The sequence below is a fragment of the Psammomys obesus genome, unplaced genomic scaffold, assembly GCF_907164565.1.
Source record: "Psammomys obesus unplaced genomic scaffold, mPsaObe1.curated_primary_1811, whole genome shotgun sequence".
Taxonomy (NCBI): Eukaryota; Metazoa; Chordata; class Mammalia; order Rodentia; family Muridae; genus Psammomys; species Psammomys obesus.
Genome location: NW_026596152.1, coordinates 279,557 through 285,606, shown reverse-complemented (window position 1 = coordinate 285,606; position 6,050 = coordinate 279,557). Strand labels below are relative to the sequence as shown.

At 49.3% G+C, this 6,050-nt stretch overlaps 1 protein-coding gene across 4 annotated transcripts in view; it reads left to right on the top strand.

Moving 5' to 3' along the window:
• Window positions 1-6,050, top strand: part of Zfp3 (ZFP3 zinc finger protein) — a 42,336-nt gene that overhangs the window by 459 nt on the left and 35,827 nt on the right. Inside the window, exon 1 of one of the 4 annotated variants that reach the window (XM_055594189.1) lies at window positions 659-1,789. The exons of the other annotated variants lie outside the window; for them this stretch is intronic. The gene's annotated coding sequence lies outside the window, so the exon portion shown is untranslated. Of the gene's footprint in view, window positions 1-658; window positions 1,790-6,050 lie in introns of those variants that run through there. 4 annotated transcript variants of the gene reach the window in all.

The window sequence follows — 6,050 nt, the reverse complement described above, 5'->3', positions numbered from 1 at the left end:
GAGGGCGCGGGCCTCGCAGCCTCGAGGCGCGGTCCCGAGTGTAGGCCCGCCCCCGACCTGGGTCTGCGTCTGACCTTGGACTCGGTGGCCCCGGGGCGGGGGTTACGCACCTGCCCTCGGAGAGGAGAGGGTGGAGCCTGGGCCGTGCGGGGACGCGTCCCGGTGCGGCATCCAGGCCTTGTCGGCCGGGGAAGCTGAGGAGCAGGGTCCACGCCTAAGACCTGGGCCTGTTTTCCTGTTCTCTCTCCGCGGTACTCCACTGAGTATGCCGCTAGACGAACGGCAGGCAGGATATTGGTGTATGAGTGTTAAAGACTGGGGTTGAAGGGCTCCGCGGCTAAGAGTACTTGCTGCTCTTCCAGAGGACCCGGGTTTGGTTCCCAGAACTCACTCAGGCTCCTCATACTGTCTGTAACTACAGCTCTGGGGCGTGGCTCCCTCGGGCAGCTGCACTCAAGTGCGAAAGCAGCAGCACACATCAACACACAATTAAAGTAATATTAATAATGAGGGAGCCGAATTGAGCACAGGATTAATGGAGTTCCCTTGATCCTGGGTGCCTGAGGAGGAAGTATAGTGTCTTGGGAGAAGAAACTTTTTATTTTGTTTTAGTTTGATTCTGCCCCCCCCCCCCCCCCCCCGTTTCGGTTTCAACTCAGGGCTTCTCACTGTAGTCTTGGCTTCCTGGACTCTTCTAGACCAGGCTGGCCACGAACTCATATCGATCCTCCTGCCTCTGCCTCCCTGCGCGCTGGGATTGAAGGTGTGCACCACCATGCCCGATTTAGTTTAATTTTTTGAGATAGGGTCACACTGTGTATCTCTGGCTAGTCTGGAACACACTGTTTGACCAGGTTGACCTCAGCCTCTCAGATACCCACTGCTTCTGTCTCCCAAGTCCTGGGATTAAAGGTATGTACCACCATGCTGGGTTAAGACTTTATTTTTATAAATAATTGATACCAGTTATATGTGAGTAAACATATACCAGTTATATGTGAGTAAAGAGACCACTTTGGTCTCTTTAGGTACAAAGGTGAATGGAACCTTCTAAAACAAAAACAACCCTGCAGACTTGTTACCCAGACAGCACACAAAATTTCACATAATATTTACCAAATATCAGAAATGTGCCCTGCACTGAGAGTCCCAGCAGTGGTCCTCAGCCCCTGCCTTTCGGCTCCTTTGGGAACTGAATGTCCCTTTTAGAAGGACCTACAGCCATTGGAAAACGGTTATCTGCATTATGATTCATAACAGCAAAATTAATAGTTACGAAGTAGCAAGGAAATAATTGTGGTTGGGGGCCACCACAGCATGGGTGTTGAAGGGTTGAAGCACTGGGAAGGTGGAGACGCTAACACGGCGGATAATGGCGGTGCGAAGAAGTAACATCCACCCCTGACGGTGCTACAGCCCTGTAATCCCAGCCTTGGAGGCAGAGGCAGCTAGAGCTCTGCGATTTTGAGGCCAGCCTGGTCTGGTGTGCAAAGCAAGTCTAGGACACCCAGGGCTACACAGAGAAACCCTGTTTCAAAACAGAAACAAAACAGAAGGTGGTGAAGAAGTAGCAGCAGCGACGTCTGTTAGAGCCTGCAGATGAGGGAGGAAACGGAGGGATTGCACGTTACCTTGGCTGCGTCTCCAGGATGCACAGGCTGGCAGCGGTCTTCCGGGAAACGAGGATAATTTGTTTTCAGAGGCAGAAAAGCTTTAAAGAATGGAGAGTGTTTGGACGGCGGGACACTGAGCACATCTGCAGCTGCCAGCTGTTTGTGGAGAATGTGAGGTAGGATGTGGTAAAGGAAACAGGCCTAATCATGGGAGCATTGTGAGCTAGATGGGGTATTCGTTCTGAAGGCCTTGAAGAGCAGCAAACAGGAAGCAGCATGGCAACTGTAGTTTAGAAGAGGAGGTGAGACGGGCTAGTGAGAGCTGGCTTCAGAGGACCAGGGCGTCCTCTTGCAGATGTTGGTGACAACTGCAGGAGGTTGTCCTGGAGCCAGATGAGTAATGGAATTCAGCTCACCCGGCTTCAAAACGTGCTGTTTTGATTAGTCACTTCATTAACAGGTGTGTGCGTCTGTGCGTCGGGGCTTTCTGAATGAGGTTGCTGAGACTTTTCTCCTAGTGTGCCTTGTAAAGACAAGTCCAGGTCTGCAGCGTTGAGGGTTGAGGACCCTGCCATCCCTCAACATGACAGCCAGCTGTGTTCAGCCTCCTCAGGTGGGAGCCCCCATCTTCAGGGATAGCTCAGCGTAGCCGTAGTAAGGAGAAGTGAGTCACGAAGATAGGAAATGGTGCGTGGGAACATGCATTTACTTAGACTCTGGGAGTGTATGAGAATGAGGCTTCTTGTGTGGCTTTTGTCTCTGAGAGAATGAGTGGAGACTGGCTCTGGTTTCTGTGTGAGAGGTCACCTACAAACAACATTATTATGTCACTGGCAGAATTCAAAGTAAAAATAAGAATGTGGAAGACTGCCTGTGAGGTCCTCCCCTTTGTTAGCTTTGCTTGTTGGTGATAGGGTCTCTGTAGCCAAGGCTAGCTTCAGATTTGTGATGCTCTTCCTGCCTTGGCCTCCTGAGCTGTAGGATTACAGACTTGGGCACCACATCCTGCTCTCATAACTAACTTTCATTCTGTCTTGTTTTACTATGATCAGGTGATTTTCCATATATTGTTATACAAATGTAGATTTTCCAAGCGCTGATTTTGTTCAAAACAAAGAAAATCTAGGAGATGTTGAGCCGGGCATGATACTGCGTGTCTGTAATCCCAGGTGCTCTGGAGCCTAGAGCAGCAGGACTGTGAGCTGGAGGCCGGCTTGGGAAACTTAGTGTCTCAAAATAAGATAAAAAGTAAACAGGGCCTGATGACATACCTTAATCCCAATACTTGGAAGGCAGAGGCAGGTGGATCTTTGTAAGTCTGAAGCCAACATGGTCTGCATAGTGAGCTTTAGGCCAGCCAGAGTTACATAGGGAGACACTGTCTCAAAAAAAGACTGCCACAATTCCGTCTGGTACCCTTACAGTTATACAGGTAACAGCTGATTCCCCGGAAAAGGAGAGCTCTAGCTTTGGCCTCTTTCCTTGCTCCATGAGCTAAGAAAAGACTCTGGGGGCTTCCAGCTCAGTTTGCGGGGCCAAAAAAGAGCCTCCCAGCTTCAGTGTTCCAGAGATGTCCGGGCTGGCGTGTCCCCAGGGCAGGGCATGCTGGTCACCAGCGCGTGGCTGAGCAGGCTGGGTGGAGAAGGGGCAGCACCAGTCACCTTCAGCCGCTTTTCTCTGCTCACGTGACTCATCTGGTCTCTCCCACCTCGTGGACTCTAGTCTTCAGGCTTCTGGAGTTTTGTACTCTTTAAGCCCTGTCCCTCTGCTTGTTCCACCCCCTCTAATGGGAACATGTTCACATCTCTGTCAGCAGGGAACATCAGTGGTCGTGTGACACCCACGTGTTACAAAACCCACGCATTAGTGTCTCTGTCCTTGTCACTCCCCCTGTCCCATCTGTGGCCCCTCCCGTCCCCGTGGACAGCTCCTCAACGTTAAACTTTGGTGTTGATTTTCGTCTTGGGGTTCTGAGCGTTGAGTCCACACTGGGGCCTGTGTGCTGGGGAATGTTGTGACCCTGGCTGCTGTTGAAAGACCCCTGCCTCACCCTAAGTTAAACATAGCTAAACGCCATTTTGTGAGACACCACTGTGTTGAGAAACTCTGTAGGCTAGGTGGGGAACTGGAAAATTACTGAGAAACCCAGCTGTGTCATATCTGCGGTCAGGCTGCCCCAGTTGAGCTAAAAACAGCTTGTGTTAATCACCCTCATGGGATATCTGTGAGACTGTTCCAGTTGAGATAAGGGTCCTAAGAAAAACAACATGTGGCGGGCCAAGTTAAGGGGTCATCATGACCGTCTCGACCACCCAGTTCCTGGTATTTCTGCCAAACTCTGACTCAAATTGTGGTCTCATTTAAATGTACCAATCAGCTCCCTGTAACCATGCTTCTCGCTTCTGTACCTGCGCTTCTGCTCTAAAACCCTATAAAAACCCAGCTTTCCACCCAGAGGGCGCAAGTCTTCCGGAAGGCTTTGTCACCCCGGGTACCCGTGTATCAAAATAAACCTCTTGCGGCTTGCATCCGAAGGCTGGTTTCGCTGTTCCTTGGGAAGCGGGGTCTCCCCGTCTAGAGAGACTCTACTGGGAGTCTTTCATTTGGAGGTCCCACCGAGATTTGAGACCCCTACCCAGGGACCACCGACCCAAATTCGGGAGGTAAGATTGCCGGCAGAACTTGTTTGTCTGTGTGTCAGTTGGTCTCTGTCTTAAGTGTTTGCATCCGAATCTGAGGCTTGGCCAAGTCATCCGTATTAGGGCGGAAGCCAGAAGGAGCCGACGGGCTCGGACTTCTCTTCTGCACCCCCGGCAGACGTCTCAGGGGGTCTGAGAGGGGGCTAGGTTTTGGCTCCCGTTTGTTGTGAGGGTTCGAGTCCCTCCCAAGGGTTCGAGTCCCTCGTAAAAGTGGAAACACGGCCTGACCCGGACTTTTCGGGGCTTCACCCCTGTTCGAGGGCTACGTGTTTCATCTGGGAGATGCAGGAACCGGACCTCCAGCGCAGTCTCCATCTGAAGTTTTGCTTTCAGTTTTGCGTCGCTCTCGTGCCGCGCGGCTTGTGTCGTGTTCTGTCTGTCTAATTTTTGTAGCAAGTGTAATAAGTGTTTTCTTATGTATGTATGTATTTTTCTGTGTCTGTTTCTTTGTAGACTTAGACTGATGAAAATTCAGACAGAGGACAGTTAAAATTAGAACTAGTTCTCGGCCCGGGAGTGCACACGGCTGCATGGCAGGACACCAAGCAGTGTGCTCTCCCTCCTGAGGGAGCCGAGGAGGGAATGCTTTCGGGTGGCTGGGGAGACATGTGGAGCTGGGGCCGGAGCTTGGGCAGGCGGTGCTCAGGCACTTAAAGGTCTGTGAAACAACAATGCACACCCAGCAGGACACGGGCTTGATGTGGCCCCTTGTTGCGATAGACAGCTAAAGAGCGTGGGGGAGGGGAGAGGCCCGGCCAGGAAGCAGGTTCAGGACCCGCGGGGGAGGTAAGCTAGAGTGAAGCTCACAGGGAGCCAAGGGAGCAGGCAAGGCTCGTGGGCTTGCTAGGTGGAAGTCCTTATACAAGGCTAGGCGGGGATTGTCACCGTAGCTGCTCCAGGACAGGAGCTGCTCTGGCTGCCGAGAGTGAGGAAAAACTCCTCCCCCTTGCCTTCATGCCAGCTCAGCAGGGAAGGGAGCGGCAGGAGCTCACCACACCCTCTTGCTCCTCTCTTCCCTCCTCCCACCTAGGGGGCTTGCAACTTACAGATCAAACAGTAATTTAGGAAATATATGGCCATTATATGATTGTTTTCAATTGGTCTTAAATGGTTGATATGATCAAAAATAATTGGGTATGTTTTAAGGTTAAATTCAAATCCTTGTTTAAAACACGTATATGTGCCTATGTGTTTGTAGGGTCTATGAATACATATGTTTAAATAACAACAATGTAAATTGCCAAATGGTGTGGCTCAGGAAAAGAACAAAGGTTGCAAAATCTCTGAGTCAAAATGATTTTATTTCCTTTTAAGATAAGAAGAAAGTCTTGTTCTAAGTTAATATTGGTTCTGAAGATTGGGTTGTTTTCACTGATAAATTTTGGTCTTAAAATCTGGTTTAAACTTTTATCTGGTTTTGACTTTAAAATTATGGTTATGCTTTGTGAATTCACTCCTGAAAAAATACTTTGCTTTGATATTGCAGGGACGAGTTTTAAAAATTGTTTAAATGTTTAAGGCTATAAAATATTTAAAGTTTATCAGGCATTTGGGTATGACAATGATCTTGGATAATCTGACAAAATTTAAAAGTTTCTCGATCCTTTGGGGGAAAATAAAAATACTTTGATATTTATTTTATCAATTTTATTAAATAAAACCCAGCCGTATGGTTTGTGCTAATTGAAAAAAAAATTGCAGTTTTTAAAATGTATCTTATGGAGAGCTGTTTGTTTGT